This window comes from Lontra canadensis, unplaced genomic scaffold (genome assembly GCF_010015895.1).
Source record: "Lontra canadensis isolate GAN:19392208 unplaced genomic scaffold, GSC_riverotter_1.0 scaffold403, whole genome shotgun sequence".
Lineage (NCBI taxonomy): Eukaryota > Metazoa > Chordata > Mammalia > Carnivora > Mustelidae > Lontra > Lontra canadensis.
In genome coordinates, this window is record NW_022631397.1 from 35,087 (window position 1) to 57,605 (window position 22,519).

General features: G+C 51.6%; 1 protein-coding gene across 1 annotated transcript in view; it reads left to right on the forward strand.

Annotated features, from left to right (window-relative positions):
- Positions 1–872: 872 nt before the first annotated feature.
- LOC116862944 (sodium- and chloride-dependent taurine transporter) overlaps positions 873–22,519 on the forward strand; it is a 63,111-nt gene continuing 41,464 nt past the window's right edge. The window contains exons 1-2 of the mRNA XM_032850386.1: positions 873–984; positions 13,321–13,357. The gene's annotated coding sequence lies outside the window, so the exon portion shown is untranslated. The remainder of the gene's footprint in view (positions 985–13,320; positions 13,358–22,519) is intronic.

Sequence of the window (22,519 nt, forward strand, 5' to 3'; positions counted from 1 at the left end):
TTACAGATGAGGAAACTGAGGCACAGAGAGCCTGAGTAACTCTCCCAAGGTGACCCAGCAGGAGCAAAGCCAAGAATCGGGGGTGGGGGGGGGGCTGTTGACCGCTTCACATCACAGTCTCAGGTCACCCTTCGTGCCTCCGGGAAGGCAGCGGGGGCGGGGTTACTGTGCCCATTTTTCAGAGGAGCAAACCGAGCTTCCGGGGAACCTGGATGATCGCCCGAGAGGAAGCGGCGGAGCAGTTTGCCCCTGACCCTCGCAGAGCCGCAGGCCCCTCCCGTGAGCCAGGTGGATGATCGAGTGGTGGGGGCTGGCTGCTGGTGTTAGGGGAGGGGGGGTGAATCGAGGCCTGGGGCTCCCCTGCTCTTCATCCGGAGGCAGGAGGAGGCTGAGGACCGGCTGTACCACTTGGCACCAGCGTTTGCAGGAAAAGGGTTTCCTCGAAAAGTGTGCTCTAATGGGGGAAAAGCAGTGGGCCGCGTGTTCGCCGCGCGGCACGAGGGTGTGTGCGCGCGCGCTCGGCGAGCCCGGGCTCTTTGTCCGAGCCCGTGCGCGCGTGCGTGTGCGGTGTGTGCGAGTGTATGTGTGCGCGCGTGTGTGTATGTGTGTGTCCGCATGGGGGGCGGGGCTGGGCGTCCGGCCCCGCCCCGGCCCCGCCCCCGGCCCGGCCAAGCTGGTATTTTTCCACCCAGCAGGATGGGTGATGCTGAGAGCTGCCTGCTCAGACAACAGACACGCGAGGTCAGGAAGAAGCCGCTTATAAATTACCGCTTCCTCCGCGCCGCCGCCAGCGCCGAGCTCCCGGCCCTGGCCGCAGCCCCGCTCGCTTGCCAGCTCCGAGCCTCGAGGACCGCGAGCCCAGACACCCAGCCACGCGGAGAAGGAGCGAGGAGCGCGGACCCCGCGGGCCGGAGACCGAGCAGGAGGGCAGCCCCCGGCCGGTGGAACCGAGTGCAGCCGAGCGCAGCGCCGCGGCCGCCCCAGGTACCCGAGGGACAGGGAGCCGGGCGCGCGGAGCCCCCACTCTCTCCCCGCGCTCCAGCCAGCCCCGACCTCCCTGCCGATTGACCCCCACTCCGGCGTCCCTCTCGCCACCGAAGGAGGGACGGAGGGTCGCCCGCTCAGACCCGCTGGCGGGGCTGTTATTGTTTCCCCAGCGAAAGGGCTTGGGCTTTTCGTGCAGGCGGCAGGTGTGTGTGTGTGTGTGTGTGTGTGTGTGTGTGTGTCTGTGCCGGTGTCTCTGTCTCACTGGCTGAGACACTGGGTGTCTGTGTGTCTGTATGTCTCCATGTCCATGTGTGCCTGTGTGTTTCTGAGGGTGGCTGTGCCTTCATTTCTCCAGCAACATGCACTCGTGTGTCCCAGTGTATGCCTGCTGTTCTGTGCCTTCTTGGGTTGTGCGTGTCTGTGTATTCTGGCGTGTCTGTGGTACCTGAGTGTGGCTGTGACCGTGTGTCTTAGGATGTCTGTCCCGGTGTGTGTTTGGTGTGAACCCGTTTGTATGTGACGGTGTCACCCAGTACCTGGCTGTGCACGTGTGTGTCCCCGAGCGCGGCTGTGTCTCCGGGCCCCTGGTTGCAGGCGCCTGTGTGTCCTCGGTGTACCTGAGGGAGTGTCCCCAGTGCCTAGAGGGCCGCACAGCCGGAGCTGATTCTCCAGGGCGGGCACTGATTCGGGCGCGGTGATAGGGGGGCATGGCTCCAAGGGTGCTGCCCGTGTGTGGCGTGCAGGTGGCAGTGCCAACGTCCAGCCGTCTTGAGTGGCAGGACGGAGGCCCCGAGGCCCAGCTGGGGGCCAAATGGGCAGCAGGCAGGGACGGCAGGACACATCCTTCTCTGGCTTTTTCTCCTTCCTTCTGAGGGTTCCTCTTTTAAGCAAGAGGTTCTCTCGTTCTCCCTCCCAGCAGGGAAGCCAAATAGAGAATCTCAGGGACCTTCTGCGATAGTCCCAAAGCTTCAGCCTAAACTGGAGGGGAGACCTGTGGGCCACCCCCTGCCCCGGCGTTCATAGGGAGGTGTGTGCTGGGCAGGGCCACCGGCCTGGCTATTTTGGTCACTGCATGGCCCCTGCCAGATCCTGGCGTCCCCTAGGACCAGCCCCACAGCTTGGGAGTCAGCCCGGGCCCCCATTTCCTGCCTGGAGAAATAAATCAGCTCAGTAACTGCCCAGACATTTGAATGGGGGTCTTTGGGCTGAGGTTTAGTGGCGCGTGGCTGGCTTCGCGTGGCTCCACGAATTTGGGCTTCGGTAAATTGGCCCACGCTTTGGCACTGTTGGCGTTTAAATAAATGTCATGGAGGAGATCTTTTTAAAATTTCTTTTTAATTTTTTCTTGGCTAGAAGGGAGGGGATCTCATCCAGAGTCTCCCAGCCAGAAGGAGTTTATTTTTGTGAGAAAGAGCGGGTGAGTGCTTAGCAACCGCCTGCCTCACTCTCCACCAGGGAGTCATCCTGGGAGTGTGGGGTGGGCATGAGAAGGTGCGGGGGTGGGTGGGGGAAGGAATTGCATCAGGATGGTGTTGGGGAGACTAGAGTAATGCCCGAGGGCCCTGGCTAAGAACCACCATAGGGTGGGATCGGCAGAGTGACTAGAGGTCTTAGGCCTGGCTCAGCCCCTACCCATTTGACCTTGTGCAACCTTTTTTTTTTTTTGGCCTCAGTTTCCTCATCTATAAAATGGGCGGAGTAGACTGGTTATGGGGTAAATAGGGACTGAGAGGCAGGAGCATGTCCCCAGGGAGCTCTGTTCAGTTACTGTGCCTCAATTACTGTGCCTTCATCAGTAGGTGACCTTGGGTGATTCTCTTGGCCTCTTTGAACCTCAGCTTGGCTGTCTGGGCAGCAAGGACGCCAGTGCCGGCCTCGCTGTGTCCTTGAGGGGATTGAGGGAGATGAGGATGAATAAGCCTGCGGTAAGCTGTAAAGCCGTCCTCTGGCTTCGTAGCTGCCGATTAGAGGGTGTCACGAGGTCTCAGGTCACTGGTATATGGCAGGGCCAAGGTGCACTCCTGAGCTTTTGTCTTTTGGGGATACCCTTGTTCTGGCCCATAGTGCAGCAGCAGTGGACCTCTTCTGCCCAGTTCTCTCCTCTTGTCCTGCAGTGATCGGGTCACATCTGCTTCACAGAGTCAGGAGGCCTGGTGGAAGTGACCATTTTAGAGATGCGCAAACTGAGAGCTGCCCAGGGGACTTTGCCTTGATCGTACTGTGGATGAAGTGGGCCTCAAAGGTCTTTCCTCGGCCAGCTGTGAGTTTTGGCCCCAAAGAGCTTGAATCACTGATGTGCTGAGGAGTTGAACTTGGACTGCCGTTGAGACCTGGGAAAAACAAGGGACAAAGATGCCCCAGTCCTCAGGGTTGGAGAGAGAGTGCGTGGGATCCACTCACCTCACCCCTTGATTCTGTCCCTCGTTATTCATTCTCCCTTCTGTGTGCTTTCTGGGAGGGCTCTTCCAGTCTTCCTACACAAGTGTCAGTCCACAGGAGGCTTTGGACACTGATGACGGTATTTTCTAACTCCCAGCTTGTTTGCCTGTCAACCTGTCAGAGGACTTGGGAGCTGAACTTCTCTGAGAGTCTTTCCAAAGGTCCTGAAATGATAAGACACTTGTGAGTCATTAAATGCATTCGTGTGTATAGGAAAGAGCTGACAAATTAATTACAAGAAGCAGAATGCAGCATACCCACAGCTGGAGGGGGTCTGGGCAGGAATAGAGGGCTGGCCTTGGAAGCCCAGGGTCACCCCGGCAGTGCAGGCTAATCGACTCACTTCTGCAGAAAGTCAGAAGCGAGAGTCAGATTCTTTGGGTCTCCTCCTGTCCTCTGCAGTGGTCAGCTTATCTTGGCCCAAGTGTTTGTTTGAATGTATGCGTTCTGGGGAGGAGTTGTGGTTGTGGAAATGCCCAGGGGGACCTTCGAGTGTGAAAGAGAGCTCTTCTTAAATGTCCCTCACTAGCTGTTTAATAAATCTTGCTAAGGTCAGCTCTGGCCTGGCCCTGGATTTGGGGTAGAATATTGGCTTTCCAGGTGCTCAAAGCCCAGAGGGAGATAGGACAGTGACCATGCCATCCAAGGCATGCTGTGAGGACTTAGGTGGCCAGGTATGCACTGATGGCAAGGTCATAGGCATGGGGCACTTCAGCCTCTTGAAAGAGGTGATGTCAGAGCTGGCATCTTCTGTGAGTGGATGGGGGGAGGAACAGTATGGGCTGGCGTTTTGGGCAGGGGCCATAGCAGGTGCAAAGGAACAGTGGCATAAAAAAGCCAGGTGTTTTTATAGAATAGGCCTTGCAGGGTTCCTGCCCGAGAAAACGGAGGCCAGGGGGTGGAAGGGTCTGAGCACTGGGTAAATGGGCTTGAACTTCATTCTGAGGACAGCAGGGATAGAATGGCACCAGACTGTGTTTGGGGACAGCAGTGGAAAAGCTAGTTAAACCCAGGAGTCCAGAAGACCCCCTGATGATGGGTGGGGAACTAGGCTAGGGTCCAGGAAACCGAGGGTGGCCAGGCCACCACTGGTCAGGGCACAAAGCATTTTCCGTGCCAGTGAATCTTGCCCTGAGCTCTTTTTGTAAACACAGGGTGAAGGCCTGGACATGCTGTTTTAATAGGTACACAGGCCATTAACTTAGTGGCTTTGACCTCCCTGGGAGCATGAAGCCCAGGAGTCTTTAGGGTGAATTATGTCTGCCCTGGACAGGACTTTGGGGTTTCCCCTCCCACCTTACCTAGTCAGAGGCTTCATTTGGAAAACCTGAGCTGAGGCACAGGGGTTATGGGTGGCTGAGAGAAAGGGCAGAGAGAATGGAAATTGCTGTGCTGTTTCTGAAGCTCTGTGAGTCAACCAACTCCCTTGTAAAAATCAATGTACAAACAACAAATCACCCAAAACAATAAAAGGGAAGGGGAGTGTAGGGGGCCAGGGGCTGGGCAGCGGCAACTCTAATCAGGCAGAGAATGACTCGAGTTGTTGTTTTTTTTTTTTTGTTTGTTTGTTTGTTTTTTCCAAATTAAAATTTCCAGGTTTAGCATGGACAGACGGACTCAGTCCCCACAGGGTGGAGCCTGGGAATCTGTATTTTTAAATTTTGTCATTTTTTTTTAATTAAAAAAATTTTTTTAAATAGTGATACAATTTACGTGTTGTGAAATGCAAAGATTCTGTTACAGTTTGATGAATTTTGACAAATGTATACACTTGTGTAACTACCGCCCAGATCAAGATAGAGAATATTTCCAGCTGTGAGGTTAGTTCCCCTCCTGGAGGCGACGAGTTTCTGATTTTTGTCACCCTACATTAGTTTTGCCAAACCTAGAACTTCATGTAAATGGACTTGTGTGGTGGATAGCTCTTAAGTGTCTGGCGGCTTTTCTGTTTGATGTTTTTGAGATCCATCTGTGCTATGGATTTTATCATGGAATTTATCATGAGGGTGATTCCTTTTATTGCTAAATAGTATTCCGTTGTATGGATTCACCTGTTGGTGGATATTGGGGTGGTTCCAGTTTGCAGTGATTATGAATAAACCTGCTCTGAGCATTCCTGTACAAGTCTTTCAATGAGCTTATATTGTCCATTTTTCTAGGAGTGGGACTGCTGGGTCCTAGGGTCCACAGATGTTAAAACTTCATGAGAGATTGTCAAAGAATTCTTTTAGTTACAAAAATATACACCTCGGGGCACCTGGGTGGCTCAGGTGGTTAAGCATCTACTTTTGGCTCAGATCCTGATCCCAGGGTACTGGGATCGAACCCTGCATTGGGCTCCCAGTTTAGGGGGGAGCCTACTTCTCCCTCTCCCTCTCCCTGGCTCATGATTGCTTCCTCCCTCTCTCTCAAATAAATAAATAAATTTTTTTTTCTTTTTTAAAAAGATTTTATCTATCTATTTGACAGAGACAGCGAGAGAGGGAATACAAGCAGGGGCAGAGGGAGAGGGAGAAGCCGACTCCCCACCAAGCTAGCAGCCCAATGTGGGGCTCTATCCCTGGACCCTGGGGTCATGACCTGAGCTGAAGGCAGATGCTTAATGACTAAGTCACCCAAGTGCCCCAAAATCTTTAAAATAATAATAATAATAATAATAATACACCTCAAGCAGTACAAAACGGTTTAAACTAAACGTGATCCTCAGAGATGATTTTTTAAAAAGTGCACTCTAATCTTCATTCTGTCTTTTTCTCTAATAACAGTAAAGGCCCATAAGATTATACATTTTCCTCTGCATACAGCTTTAACTCTCCCTCAGCTGTCTACAGGAACATAGATGATCCTTTATTATTACTTGCTAGATCGGTTTTCAGTTTTGATTTCCTTGTTGATCTGGGGCTGTTTAGGATATGTTCAGCAAGCTAGCTGTAGTTTTGTTTTGGTGTTATCAAAAATGGCATCATAGTGTTCTTGCTTTGCCGCTCACTCTTCAAACAACGGACCATTGTGGAACTGCTGCTTGTCGGAACGTACAAATCTGCCAGGCCACTCTGAATGGCTGGTCTGCATTTGGGAGTCACTGACCCAGTCTGGCCGGTGTTAAATCACAGCAAGCGCTTCCAGCCCAGTGAATGCAAAGCCCCACCCCCACCCCCACCCCTGCCCTGTGACTTTGAACTTTCCTGAAGGTGGGCAAAGAAGCAGACCAGGGCTGCTGGGCATTCTGAGTTGGGAGGGAATTGGTGCTCATCGAGCACTGTAGATGCCGGATCTCCCTTCCTGCATTTAAAGCCTATGCCTGACTTCAGGGTTCTTACCCCCATCTCCTGGATGAGTTTGCCCAGTCTCACAAAAGTGACTTGCTGCCGCTCATATGGCTGGGTTTGAATGGGAAGGGGAACTAGAACGCGAGCCGGTCCTTATCCCCTGGCAGCACAGCAGAGGCTCGCTGAGCACCTCCTGGGTGTCAGGCAGGAGGCCAAGGCCAGGAGGGCAAGGATAAGTAAGACAGCCCCCGCACTCAGGTGGCTCAGTCTCAGGGGAAGGAAGAAGAGCTGTATCAGGAAGAGGTTAGTGAACAATTCCAGGCGTCTTAGCTAAGGGCAGGCAGTGGTCCAGGCAGGGAAAAGTGGGGAAGGTCTGAGGAAGAGTGGTCCTCTGGCCAGGGAGTATGGAGACTTCCGGGACCTGCGAGAGAAGGCTCACTGCCGTCCACTTTATGGATCTGGAGACTGAGGTCCAAGCGAGGCTGATAAGCTATCAAAAGGGCCATTGTTCCCAAACTTGTGGTTCTTCCCCAGACTCAGCCTCCATTCAGAGATTCTGTTAAACCGGTAATGCAGGAGGCAGAGTTTTTACTTGTGCCTCAACTCTTGATGACCACGTTCATAATTCAGATCCTAATTTTAACACAGCTAATGGGAAGGTGGAGTGAGATTCCTTAGGACTGGACTGCCCGGGAGACACCTGCAGACACTGGGGTGGGGGGGTCTTGGACAGCTGGACCTCCTGGCTCCTGTGGGCAGCTCTGGCTTGTGGCCGTGGTGTGGGATAGAATCAAGGCAATTTGTAAGAGGGCTGGAGGGCAGGAGAGTTGAGTTCTTCTGGTTTTGCTCACTTGGGTCCTCCCCATTAAGCAGAAGCTTGGACCACATCTCTGAGGGGTTCCTAGGGTGGACATTTGGAGAGACCTGCCCTTCCCCCACTGCTCTTCTTTGCACACAGTAGAAATGCTAAGCCACTTGCTGCCAGGTCCCACCATCCCCTTTCCAGCAGAAAGTTTTTAACCCAAGCCAGGTTGCCTGCCTGTTGCCTGGTGCAGGGTGGAGGGGTGAAGTGGATTTCAGCAAAGTCATGCTTGGTGGGTGAAGAGCACCGGAAGTGGGCGGTCCTGAGGGCTCTGCTCTCTTGCCCCATAGCCAATTGGCACCTGGAGGTGATGGCTGCTGAGATCTCAGGGAAGACCCAGGCCATGATTTCAAGGACATTCATGCTCTCACCAGATGGCACTTGGTATCTCCTCTCTGGGGGGAATATCCCTACAGCTTGAGACAATAGGCTCCTTGCCAGCCTCCAGGCCTCCTAGGTACCTCTCCGTACGGTCCGTGTGCATGCCACTCCAGTGCTCAGAGGTCTTCAGTGGCTCCCTAGTGCTTTGTGAAATCAGGTTCACACTCCTTGGCCTGACATGAGAAGCCCTGCAGGATCTGGCCTCTGGCCAGTGTTCATCCTCATCTGCTACCACTTCTCCCCACCTCCTCGTGATTTGGCTGGTTTCTGCTCCAAAACCGAGCCTCAGGCTCCCTTGGCTCTGCCCATGCTCATGCCACAAGGCCCTTCCTCCTCCTTTTTTTCTTTTTATTTTTTTCAATTACTATTACTTTTTTTAAAGTAGGCTGCATGCCACCGTTGGGCTCAAACTCAACGACCCTGAGATCAAGAGTCTCATGCTCTACTGACTGAGCCAGCCAGGCACCCCTCTCCCTTCTCTTCTTCTTCCGCCTCTTCAGGTCAGCTTGAAGCTACCTGCTTCATGAAGCTTTCCTTCGGCCCCTTAACTGTGCCTGGCACATAGTAAGGACTCAGAAAGGAGCAGACGAGACAAAGTGTTATGTCCATCCATCTCACCTTGCTCAGAGCCTCTGTAGCGCACAGTTAGGTCTTTGTGGTCTTGCCTTTTATTTGTTCACTGAGTTCACATCAGGAGGGATAGATGCTTCAGTGTCCAGCCTGGCGCACAGTAGGTGCTCAGAACACAAAGGCTCTCCGATCCCCTCTTAACCTGAAATAAGAGCCTGTCGTTGAAACATCCGAATGGGTCTGGGCTTGGAAATTACGTTCACCCATCTCCATCCATATGTATTGGTTCTAGGGCCTGGGGATGTGGCAGGTGAACCAGACAAGACCAAATCCTGGCCAATACCCTCATGGAGTTGATCATAAAATAGTTGAATGAATTATCCCAGTGGCCTGGGGCACCAGGGTTTCAGTGTAGGATCAAGTTCCAGATTTGAAAAAATACCAGTTACTGCAAAATGGTCTCCCGGGGCAGTTCTGGACCATAGACATGTTTTGTGTTGCCCACTTAGACGAGAGTTGTAGAATTTTCTAATTTCAAGCCAGTGTTTTTCAGTGTGGTTTTTCTTTTTCTTTTTCTTTTCTTTCTTTCTTTTTTTTTTTTTTTTTTGCATCTGCTTCTGGTCATTGTCTGGTGTCTCTGAACATCTGGACATAACCACCTGGCAGCCCCCCTTGGATTCTCTGGCATGCCCCAGTGCTCCCCACACCAATCCCCCCACCGGCTGCTTCCTCTGTGGGGCTCCGGAGGCATAGAAATGTGTTGCCAGTGGCTCCTGGGCAGGTGGAGGCATTGTGCTCTGTTCATTCACCAGGGCTGGTAGCTGGAGGTGCAGCAGAGCGGAGAGAGGGCTTCACGAAGGCAGGCTCTCTGTTTCTAGCCCTCTAGGGGGGACCCTTAGTGCTTTCCTGGGTAAGGGGTGGAGTCCCAGGCTGGAGCTGGGGAAGTCCAGGTGGCCCCCACAGTGCTCCATGTAGGACTCGGTGCACCCCCACGTCAGGCTGAGACCCACACCTTACCGGGCAGCCCCTCCAACGCCAGGCTCTGCTGAGAGTTCTGGGTTGTGGGCTCCGGGCGGAGAGGGTAGTTTGCCCCCTTGAATGCTAAACATCACCAGCCTTGGGCCAAGAAGCTCAGCGGCAGCCATACTCTGCCTGAAAGAAGCCCCAAATCTGAGACCTGGGATGTTTTCAGTGTATCTTGTTTCCTTGGCTGAGCCCAAGAATGAATTCCGGGGATCAGTACCTATTCTCTAAGTCTCACTGCGGGACCTCGGAGGGGTCCTCCGTAGTTGCAGGGCTCAGAGGCACGGGAGAAGCTTTCTGCGCTTTCCCACATTTCATTGCCTCTGACCCCTGCTTGCGGTTCCCCCAGCTTGGGGGTGGTTGCTATACCTTGGCTCAGTCCTGGGGTATGGTGACAATAGCAGTGATAAAGACATGTACCTGTGCTCCACAGACTTGAAAGCCATAAATATGCTGGGAGAGCTTGTTAAGATGCCCCTTTCTGTGTGCGGCGACGGAATGGAGCCCTGAGGTTCTGCATTTCTATTCCAACTCCCAGGCAGTTGTCAAGGCCGCTGGTCTGGGGACCACACTTTGAATAAAGGAAGTCCATCCCAGCTCTTGGATGCCTGTGGCCCTTCCCTAAACCAGGCCAGGTGTCCGGTCTAGATCATCTCCCCACCCATCCCAAGAGATACCATTATTCCCATTTTGCATGTGAAAAGTTGAAACCCCAGAGACTGCGGGTAACTTGCCTAAGGCCACACAGCTGGGAGGCCGCTGAGCCCGGGCCCTCTGGGCCAGCACCACTTTGGAAAGGATGCTGGTTGGGAAGCCGTTTTCTGCTGAACAGTATCCACGGTCCAAAAGCCACAGGAAGCATTTCAAGGCAGCCAAGTCGGATGTAAATCAGGGAGAGCCCAGGGCCAGCCCTGCCGAGATGACAGCAGGGCAGCCCGAGGCCATGTCAGGATCAGGTCTAAAGTGGGACTTACTGGGTGCTGGCATTGCTGCCTGGTGTGGGGAGCCATTGAGGGATGCTCGCAGCTCCTAGAACTAATTGTGGAGCTGCTGGAACCCAAGAAGGCTCCTTCTCACTCTTACACAGAATCCCAGGGCAGAGGGCTGCCTGGAAGCATCGGCAGTGGGATAGGTCGAAGCTGGGACCTGGTACGGGAGTTCTTTAAATGCTGGCACATTCTTGCAGCCCAGATCTCATTGAGGACTGAGGTTGCCGAGATCTTCGGCTTGGCTGGGGCTTTGTTTTTACACAGGGTATCTGCACCAAGCAACTGGAAAGAGCAGAACAGATTTAGAGTGTAGGTTCTGGAAGTGTGGTCACGGGATGTGATGTCCGGTAATCACCTAGGAGCTTGTTAGAATGTAGAATCAGGAGCCCCACCCCAGACCTGCTGACTCAGACCCTGGGGGTGGGACTCAGCAAGTTTTAAGAAGCCCTCCAGGCTTACCTTTGAGAAGGGCTGATTTTTCCATCTGCTGCCAGATGCCCAGGGACCCAGGAGGGTCATTCCTAACCTTTGCTATAGGCTGAGGGTTCCTGGGCTGCAGGGGGACCTCAGGTGTCATTTCATCTGTGCTCCACTTTTCTGATGGCCTGAATATCAGTTAATGGGGCATGCATGAAGTTAACACAGCATATCTGAGGTAGAGCATAGGTCTGGATTCTTAGAGCTGTAAGTGGTAGAAATTGGTTCAAACTAAAAAAAGAAGGGAGGGAGAGAGGAAGGAAGGAAGGGAGGAAGGAAGGAAGGAAAGAAAAAAAAAAAAGAAAAGAACATTTACTGACTCTTAATTGAAAAGCCCCAGGGTCATACTTCAGGCATGGTTGGATACAGGTGCTGAGATATGTCATCAGGACTTTTATCTTTCTGTCCATTCCTGGACTCCTGTGTTGGTTTTATTCTCCTCGGGGTACTTTCAGCTGCATAGGATGCATTCCCTCCCAGCATAGCCATCTCAGCCTAGAATTAGTCTCCTTTTTTTCCCCAGTATTCTTAGCATGAGCCCATGTTAATCACTCTCATTGCCCACCCTTGGCCAGATGATTGTCCTTGCGCCAGTGGTCACAGCCCCTCTGATTGGCTAGGCCCAGCTCGCATGCCCACCCAGAACTCCATGGGCTGAGAGTGGGTGTGAATGGGTGTCCAGGTGGCTATGAGGCTGGGGATATGAGGCTCCTCCCAGAAGAAGGAGCATGGGTGCCAGCAGGCCGTACACACGGGGACTTAGTGCCGTTCTTATCCTCCTCTGAGCTGGGTTGCCCTCATGCAACTGCTAAGGTCTCGCACCAGATAGAATTACAACTCCTTTTCCTGGGTCCTTCAACATTTTCTTATAAATGTGCATTAAACACGCTACCTTCATCTTTCCCTTTGTCCCTCTTCCCTTGATGTAGTCAGGGATAGCAAGTTACACGGTCCCCTGGCACCCACACCCGTTGTGGTCATTACTAATTCACACCTGCCTTCACAGCGCCCTGTGTTCCCCCAGAAAATGAAGCCTCTGTGACGTCCGTGTTACATGTTGGCCTTTACCATGGGGTTCTGGGCTCCGTGAAAGCAGGGCCTTCAGCTGTCTTGTTCATTGCTGGGTTCCCAGGGCCTAAAACAGTGCCTGGCACATAGAAGGTGCTCAAGAAATTTTTAAAAATGTATGTATTTTATTTTTAAGTAATCTGTCCCCCCAACATGGGGCTTGGACTTAAAACCGCAAGACCGATAGCTACCTGCTCTACTGACAGGCAGCCAGGTGCCCCTTACCGAATTACTGACTGAATATTCCTACCCCACGGTGCCTTGAACGCTGGGCACCGAAGTGAGCCCGTTGAATGTGGGGGCGCTGCCATTGCAATGAGGCTGTCTGATTTGGGGGACCGGGAGCTCGGCAGACTGCTAGGGCCATGTTTCTGAGTCTGAGGAAGGGGCTCCAAGGGAGGGCAGGGTCTCAGGTACATTAAGGAAAGACTTGTCCACCCTTCACTCTTTGTGCCCTCCCACCAAGGGTAATGGCCTTCCCTGCTCTGCTGAACCATACACCTGTTCATTGAAATGTGTGATCTTAGTTGATAAGAAGCCATTTCCTGGCTTTCTGAATTTTTATATTCTAGGAAACCAGGGGAGCCTTCCAGCACAACTCTGCTGGTGGAGGTTGAGGCAGCTGTGATCTTCCCCAACTCACATTTTTTCCCCAAACTGAGTGCAAAGGACAGGAGGTGTTCTGTTTAAAAAAAAAAACACACACACACACACACACACACAAAAGAAAACAAGGCTTCTGGGGTCATTCACATTTGGGGACTGCTTGGCTCAGCAGAGTTCAACAGATTCCTTTGGCACAGTGATCTTGGAGCCTTTAACCAATCGATGAGTTATCATCTTTTCCAAGAATCCGGGGCCCCCAGGTGCTCCGTCAGCCCCTCTGTCTGGCTGTCCTGTATCCTTGTGCTCACAGGGAATAGTCTTTCACAGTCCTGGGCCCATGGCTAGGCTTCTCTGGGGCTCCCAGGAGTGCAGGCTTCTGGGGCAGGACAGGGCGGGGCAAGGGCTTAACGGTTGCTGCCACTAGTTCTTACTGCTGACAGTTTCAGGAGCTGGGTGTGAGAGCGTGTGTGCGCATGTGTCTGCAGTTGTGCATGTGAACATGTCTGTGTGCAGGGATGCGGGGACACCCCAGTGTTGACTTGGCCCCTCCCAGTGTGCAGTCGCACTTGAAGAAGACTCCGGGTCCTGCGTACAGTCCCAAGCTGACCAGATATTGTCTTTCCTTCTTTGCTTCCTCTCATTGTTTTAGGTCCAGACCAACAGCCCTTGCTGAGGAGCCTCCAAAAGTAAGTGACATTTGACCTCTCCATGGTGTTGGTGTCTCACCATGTGGGGTCCTCAGGCCCTCAGTGTTCCTTCCAGGCTTGAGGAGGAAGCAGAACCCCAAGGGCTCTGGGACCTCATCCACAGGTCACCTCTGGGTGGTGGGTTTATGGCCCAGGTTGGCCCCCCCCTACTGATGCTGAGCACTGATGTTGGAGTCTGACCCAGACCCCATCCTGGCTCTGCCACTCACCAGTGATGGAGAGAACGCTTGCACATGTGCACGCATGTGCAGGAGGGGTGGGACAGGGAGAGAGACTTAAAGCCGACTCCCTGCTGAATGCAGAGCCCCTCCCTGCCAGCTGATCCCCCTCCCACCACCCAAGAGATCAGCACCAAGAGTGGGTGACTCAATCAACGGAGCTGCCCAGGCGCTCCTAAACTTTTTCTTTTTAAAAAATTGAAAACCTTTGGAAAAGTGGAAAGGAGGATACAGTGAACTCCTATATAACTTTCACTGAGATTTTCCTTCCCCTTGTTAACATTTGCTACATTTGCTTCATTTCTCTGTGTATGTTATAAAAATACCACATTATTAAAACTTTTTTTTCTGTTGACTCATCGGTGAGTAAATTACAGGCAGTGCCCCTTTACCCTCCTAATCCTTTGTATGTATTTCGTAAGAGCAAGGCCCTTCATTCTCTTATATAAGCACATGGAATAATCAACCCCAGAACGTTTAACATTGACACAATTCTGTTATCTAATCTACAGACCTAAATGACGTTTTGCTGACTGTCTCATATTTACAGAAGCTCCCCGACCCCTGCCCCCCCAAGTTCAGGATCACAGTGTTTTTAAAAGGGGTTTAATGGGGCAGGAACCTGACTTTTCTGCAGATGACTTCTCCACCTTGATCTAAAACATCCTTACTAGCGGGGTTTTTGGAAGTCTTTCCGTTATGACATTTGGTAAGAAATAGATTTTACGACAGGATGCCACCTGTGCTTACCCATACACACATGCTTGAAAGTGAAACCAATCCCACAAAATGATAAATCACATTTTCAGCATCTTTAGGGCTCTATTCTGTTCTCTTTTATAAAAATGATAGTTCTGACCCGTTGAGTTGATTGCATGACCCACTATAGACTCTGCTCTGGCATAAGCTTCTTGGGCAGAAATTTCTCTCAGGAGGGAAGCTCCTCCTGGTCCAGACTCAAGAGTTCGGTTGATTGGGGGGTCACCTAAGAAGCCAGGACTAGGAGAAAGGCCATGAAGACCCTGGCCCATTGCTACCCATGGTGGACCTGACCCCATCCCTGAAATCCAGCATCTGCCCTCTCTGGGCCCCATGACCCCATGGGGACCTCCCATTCTTTATGCTGTGAAATGAGGCAGGTGTATCACTGGTGGCTCAGGACACCTCCCCGGCTAGCTACTAAGGGGGCATGGAGTTCTAGTCCATGTCAGCCTCCAGAGGCACTGCCATACTGGTCACAAAAGTCACTAAGAATAATCCCGAACACGTAACTAAACTCTATAACAGCACCCTCGATTCGCTGTCAGAGAGATTTACTGTGTAGTGGCTCATTTTCGCCCACAACAATCTTAGGATGGGTGCTGCTGTTCTTCTTGTAAAAATGCCAGGTACATTTATTGAGCACCTATTGTGTATCAGGTACTGCTAGGTACTTCACAGACCCATATCCTCAGAGTAGTCCTAGGAGTTAGACACTGATATTATCTCCATTGTACAGTTGGGGAAACTGAGGCACAGAGAGGTGAATTGACTCCCCCCTACCCCCCCCCCCCCCCCCCCCACCAAAGTCACACAACAAGGAAGGATTTGAACCTGCCCCTGTTCTGACCCTGGTGTGCATACCAGCCAGTACTGCTTTCCCTTCCCCCCAGACTGAGAGCAGACTCCTGGGCAGGCCCATTCCCAAGGCCTTATACTTGTTAATGAGTAGCCTGGGCAGCCCAGGAAGCCAGATGCCGGCTACTGCGAAGCTGGAGTATAGGTTCTGCTTCCAGATAAAGTCTTGCAAGGTGCCCAGCCCCCATCCGGGCGGGCGGCTTTAGAGGCTATGCCCAGATAGAAGCCAGCCACTGTTCTCTTCTCTGAGGTCTGCTGATCCATCCACACTTCACAGGAGATCCCTGGAGGCTGAGAAATGGGTTTGCTCTCAGGCCTGTGTGATGCCTCCTCCACATGGCCCTTGTGGCTAACTCTTTCCAAAAGGGCACCATGGCCATTCGGTATGGCAGGCAGCAGGATTTGGAGGGGGTTGTCTTTAGGGAACCCAAGCTGTCCCCTCTGAAGCTGGAGCACTACCCGGCATGTAGCTGTGTGGCCATCCTCACTGAGGCCTCCAGGTTCCTATCTGAAAAAAAGGATGGCAGTCACTCACTCTAGCCCCTCACAGGGCGTGCACAGCTGGAAGGTAGCTGAGAAAAGGATGCTTCTCGGTTGTTAGCCGTCTCTGAGTTACTAAGGAATCAGCCAAAAGACGAATTCCTGGTGGGGACAACCCATGTTGTGGAAAGTCCATGGAGCTGGAGAGTTAGACAGTCCTGGATTCAAATCCTGTCTCCATCCTGTGCCAACTCTGACCTGGAGAGGAGAGTCCCTGAACTCCTCCAAGCCTCAGCTTTCCCAGCTGTAAGATGGAGCAGTGAGAGCACCCAGGAGTCTTAGACAGCGAGTATGGGATCAGGGGTAATGGTCTCTGTCGTCGTGATGGTGTTTTGAAGCATTTAACAGGCCTAACAAAATCTGTACCCAGCACCTGAGTACATGTTCTAATTTCACCTCCCTGGCTGGGATCCCCTAGAGCAACCCCCCTCACTTACCTCACCTGAAGATCACATCCACCCTTTTGGGTGTCTGTGGTCCTTTTAGCTGGAGGGGAGCCTCTCCGGGCTTGTTACAAGAATGCCCACTTGGGTTCTAAGCCCCACCCCCTCCTGGACCCCAGGGTTGTAAACTCCAGCAGGGGAGGGGGGCGTTCATACAACAGATCTGTGACCCCTCCAGTGAGAGCATCACCCTCTTTGCTCGCTCCCTGGAGGGGCCAAGACTGTGAGAAAATGGTATTTACTGTTGGTCTGCCCTGATCATAAAAGTGATACATTTTAAAAAACAGATCTATTTGACCTACAACATTTTGTAAGTTTAAGGTGTTAAAAAAACATTGGGATTTGATACATTTATACCCACATGTGATTGTCACTGTAGCCTTAGCTAACATTTTTGTTGGGCCACAGATTCTCATTTCTTCTAGTGTTGGGAAGTAATGTATTTTTAATACAGAAAATTTGGAGAGCACAGAAAAGTCAAAAGAAGAAAATAAAATTCATCTCTGTTCCTGCCATGCAGACATAACCATCTCACAGTGAATTTATAAACACGTGGGTAAATACGCATTTCCTTTTAAAGTTGAGGGGCGCCTGGAGGGGCTCAGGTGGTTACGTTTCCGCCCTCCACTCAGGTCATGATCTCAGGGTTCTGGGACCAAGCCCTACATCAGGCTCTCTGCTCAGGAGGGAGTCTGCTTCTCTCTCTGCCTCTGTTTCTCCCCTCTGCTTATTCTCTCTCTCTCTTTTCCTCAAATATATATCCAAAAAACTTCTAAAAAATTAAATAAAAATAAAGTTGAACTCACAGTGTGGCCATGTTGGGGAGCCAACTTCCCGCACCACCCCCCAACATGTTTCTTAGTGTTTTTTTCTGGGTCTTAACGTCTTCTAAGTCAGGGTCAGCAGATTTTTTTTTTAAAGGCCTGGATAGGATGTATTTTGGGCTTAGGGGCCTATGGTTTTGCCTCCACTGATCTCAGTCTCACCTCTACTATTGTAGCCAGAACGCGGCCACAGACAAAATGCAAATGAGTGGCTGTCGTTTTATGCCATTAAAACTTCCATTTACAAAAACAACCTGCCAGATTTGGTTCAGGGGCCGAAGTTTGCTGACCCCCCACCCCCACTCCCCTCTCCCGTTCTTAATTAGTTTTGATTTGTTTGGGTAGACCATCATTTATTTAATTAATCCCCTAGTGATGAGAGATTGGCCACTGGTAGTTTCTTTCATGTAAACCACTGTGCTGTGAACATTCTTTTTTCCTTTCTGTTTTTAATTGTGGTAAAATACACATAACACAAAATTAACCATCTCAACCATTTTTAGGTCTGTAGTATAGGAGTGTTAAGTATATTTACATTGTCGTGCAGCCAATCTCCAGAACTTTCTCATGTTGCAAAACCAAATGCAGTGACTATCTCGGGGTATCTTTATGCATCGGTCTGGTTCAGAAAATTGGAATTGCTAGCCTGGAGGGGGTGTGCATTTTGAAGGTACTGGGCGCCTGTTGCCAAATCACTGACCCTCAGAAATTGCCCTAATTGAAGCCTCTGCCGATCTTCGGTGACAGCCCGTAGGCCACAAGAGGGAGTGGAGCTGGCTACTTCCCTGGGGAGTCCCTGCCTTCAGGGCTTCAGGGAGCAGCAGATATAAAACAACCCATCCCAGAGACCCAGTAGCCAGTCTGCCAGCCGCCTTCTTTTGGGGAAGAAACTAAAAAGTCAATAAACAAGATGTTTTAGGAATACTGGACTGTTCTCGGAGGTTGATCATCTAGACCCTTTAGAGAGAGGAGAGATGTGGTTAAAACCAACTCAGCTGTCCAGTGAGTCTGGGTGTCAGTGGTGTTTGGCCTCTACCTTGCTGTGTGACCCAGGGCAGGTGACTTAACCTCTCTGGGCCCTCAGGTTCTCTGTAAAAATAGACATGAGGTAGAATCTCTCCTCTCTGGTTGAGGATCAGGAAATAAGGTCTACAAAAGTTCTCGCACAGTGGCCAGCATGTCGCCCACACCAGTACCCTGTGGCTGTGATAGCTGTTCTTACTGCTGCTGTTAGGATTACTTTTAACACCTCTGTTAGGGTGGTCTGAACATAGAGACAGCACTAGCATGTGCAGCCTTTCGCAGTTCTCAGAGAGGTTTTCCATCTTAATACTTGGCAGTATTTTGTAGCATAGTTATTACTGTCCCTGTGTAACAGGTGAGAAATTTGAGGCTCACAAGGTCAGCGGCCAGCTCGAGGTCAGCTATGTGTCAGGACAGGGAGCCCGGGCTTTAGTCCATGCCTTTGGCTTGTTGTCCGTTCCACACAGCAGCTGCTGGACGCTGGGGCTTCTGGACGACCAGGGCTAGTGGGAGCTGCCCCTTCTGGCCTCACCTGTGGTGGGAAAGCTTGGGCCTTCGGTGGAGAGAAGATTCTTTGGTTTATTTTCCTGTCTTGGCTCTTAGCCCCAACAGTGGGCACATGGGTTTGGTTTCCCCCCACCCCCCCCCAAGGAGAGAGGTTACAATACTAATGGGTGCCCCGCCCCCCCCGACACACAACCACCACACGATTGTCCCTCACTAGCTGGATGTCCTACCTTATAACTCCTGACACTTTACCTAGATCTGCGGGTTAATGATTCAGCCCTCCAAGGCTGACCCCATACTCCCACTGCCTGTTGTAAGTTTCAGATTGCCACGTGTGCTTTTTGGCCCACTGGCTAGAAATCGGAAGTTCACGAGACCTCCTCCTTGGGTTTGATTAATTTCCTAGAGCAGCTCACAGAACTCAGAGAAACATTTTATTGACTAGATCAGTGGTCTTGTTAGTAAAGGCCATAACTCAGTACCACCACAAGGAAGAGATATACAGGGCAAGGAATGTGGGGAAGGGGCTTGGGGCTTCCCTGCCCTCCTCTCCAGGTGCTACTCTCTTCAAATCTCCATGTGTTCCCCAGTCTGGAAGCTCTCCTTTAAATTTTTATGGAGGCTTCATTACTTAAGCACCATTGATTAAATCATTGGCCTTTGGTGATTGAACTCCATCTCCAGCCCCCCTCCTTTCCCTGAAGGTCAGGGGGTGGGACTGCACGTTCCAACCTTCTAATCACAGGGTTGCTTCTCCTAGCAACTAGCCCCTAGCCTTAGGTGCCTTCTAAAAGTCATCGTTAACATAACAAAAGACACCTTTCTCACTCTCACCACTTAGGAATTTTTTTTTTTTTTTTTTTTTTTTTTTTAAGATCACACCGAAGAGTGCAGGCTCAAGCAGGATTTGGGGGAGTGGAGAGGGAGAGTAGGGCTCCATCCCAGGACTCCAGGATCATGACCTGAGCCAAAGGCAGGCGCTTGACCATCTGAGCCGCCCAGGCACCCTTCTCATCACCTAGGAAATTTATAACAGTTTTAGGAGCTCTGCCAGCAACGGGGACAAAGACCACATATATAGTTACATTGATTCTAAATCACCATATCGCAGTTTGCTGTTGTTGTTGTTGCTGTTTTCAGAAACCGGCAGGGCATTTCAAAGACGAGAGCTGCCTGCCCAGGTGAAACCTGAGAGGGGTTTAAGGGAAGTCTGTTCTCAGCCAGCAGATAGTATTAAGTCCAAAAACCCATGTTCCCCAAAACAGGAGCCTCCTGGGTCGTAAGGCTAGAGACACCTCTGGGTTTGGGGGGACTGGCTGCCCCAGGGAGGGTGCCCTGGGTCAGTATTCAGAACCAGCTGCCCCCAGCACCACCAGCAGCACTGCCTTTACCCACTTCCACCAACTTGCTGGGGGACCTTGGATGAGTCATTTCCCTTTTCTGGGACCTAATTTTCCTCATGCATAAAACAAGGGTCTGGAATCATTTCCCCAGGGGAGTTTCTGGGGTCTCAGCTTTGGACATGAATCTCAGCTCTGCCTGCTGTGATGGTCCTCCCTCTCTGGGCTGGGTTTCTCTGTGGGGCTGTATACTTGGACACGTCTTCCCATAATGGAGTCTCACCCCTCAACCTATGGCCTTCATCCCTAAGAATAGCGGAGGCACTTGCCAGTCACTGGCCCCTCTGACCCTCATCCCCAGCCTGACCCCAATCCCGCATTGCCTTGCATCCCCAAATTCCCCCGTCCTTGTTCCTGTCATCACCCCTGAGCTCTTGCTCTTTGGGTCCCATCAGGGCTGCCAGGTTGTGAAGGGCGCATGCCTCCCTCCCTCTGTCCTGCCTCAGTGAGGGGGACATGGTTCTCATTTCTGTTTTCAGGTTGACTTGTGCTCTGGCCTTCTGTCTCATTCTTTCCTAGCCTTCTCTGGAACTCCTGCCTGCCCCCACTGTGTCCCTGACCTGAGAGCTTTCTCTGACCCATTAAGTTAGAGGCCTCCCATCTAAGTACTAAACAGGCCTGTCCCTGCTTGGCTTCTGTGATTGGACGAGATCAGGCCCAGAAAGAGACCATGTTTTGATAGGGACTCATGATCTGTGGGAAGGATGCCACAATCGATGAGCGATGTCTGTCAGGGAAGCAGGATGGGTGAAGGCAGCAATCCGGGATGGGATGAGGTGAGGACTTCAGGACAGCCTTGGGAGTGGACACCTGCTCTGCAAAAATTGGAAACGGAGGAGCTGAGAGGACCCCAAAAGATCTGTGCAGCTACAGGGCAAGCAGCTTAGAGCATGCTTGTGGGAGAGTGTGACCCCGAAGTCCCAGGATCTTTAATTTGTACTCAGGTTGAAGTTTTCAGACCAGGAGGCCAGAGCTACTTGATGCCTCTTAATGGCCTGGATGTCATATTTTGTGCTGGCTACGGGGTGTGTGTGTGTCTGTGTGTGTGTGTGTAACAAGGATCCTTCCAGACGCTCTGAATAAGGTTGCTAGGTGAAATACAGAGCATTCTGGTTCAATTAGAATTTCAGATAAACTGAGTCATGTTTTGAGTTTTAAGTATGTCCTTCGCAGTATGAGTATCTGCGACAAGCTTACTTCCTCCACGTCTCTTACCCAGCTGCCCCGGGAGGCCGTGCCCGCAGGCCACTTGAGGTTGCGGTGGGTCCCGGTGAACCCGTTGCTGCAGCGCCTTTCCCAGCCCAGGTCCTCCTCGATGGGAGTCCTGGAGGTGTTGTCCCCTTGGGCATCTGTGTCCTCCTCCAGGCCACCAGAAGGGTCAGCCTAGTTGACTTAGTACGAGGTCTGATTTTGACCTGGAGATGCCTATTGAGCACCTGTGATGCCAGAGAACTTGAGGGTCCTATCCTCATCTCTGCCATGTGATGGGCCTGGGGCAAAGTTGTCCTGTTCTCTGCCTCATGGCTGAAGAAGCCAGGCTCAGGAAGGTGCCCTGTGACACGCTGCGGCCACGCAGACCAAGAGATAGGTGAGCTTTTGGGCCCAGGCTCCCCACCCTGTCATCCTTCCATTGGGGTTGGGGGGCTGCCCCTTGGGGCCCTGCTGCTCTTTTTGGATTATTCCCTCCAGACTTCTCTCCTGTGAGGAGCTCACAGCTGAATGAATTGAGGCATTTACTCAGCATCAATGTGTCCATTCCCTCAGGTAGTGAGTACTTGTAGAGCGCCTGCTGTATACGAGGCCCACTGCTGAGATAGAGTGAGGAACAAGGCAGGAAGGGAGAGATGACACAAACCATTATTCGGTTGCAAAATGGAACCAGACCTCCCCCCACCCGCACCCCCAAATGCAATTGATGTAAACAACCAGGAGGTCAGGGCTTGTCTCAGAGTAGAAGAGGGAAGCAGTCTGGGAACATGAGCTGCTTCTCCTCATGAGCCTGTCTGCCTCCACCATCCTGTCCTCTCCATCCTTCATCCTGAGGAGCATTCTGAGGCTCAGAGAAGTGCATTGACATGCCCAAGGTCACACATCACCTTAAGACACCGTAAGCCTCCACTCCTCCCATAACCTCCCTTTTTGTCCTGTTGCTTACATATTAGGGGTGATTTAGTCACGTTAAAAAGTCCAGATACCGAGTAAACTCTTCAGCCTAAAAGAAATGAACTAGAACAGCCCCTGCTCTGGAAGGTTCTCTGGGGGCAGGAGCTGCTTCAAGGCAACCGATTCCTGTCCACGTCTCTGGCCTTGCCTGGGGTCAGCTGGATCCCCTGTGGCCAGGCCTTAAAGCTTCGTGGCTGAGAGGGAGAAGGGCCACCCCCACCTTTTTAAAGAAATTTATTTCATATTCGTAAACATGATGATAGGCGCTGGTGATAAAAACATAAAGGACACAGTGTCAATTTTTTAGACTCGTACTGCCTAGTGAGGGAGACATAGGTGAACATACGAGTTAGACTACAGTTTAGTGTGAGCCTTTTTTTTTCCTGTCTTACTGAGAAATGATGGT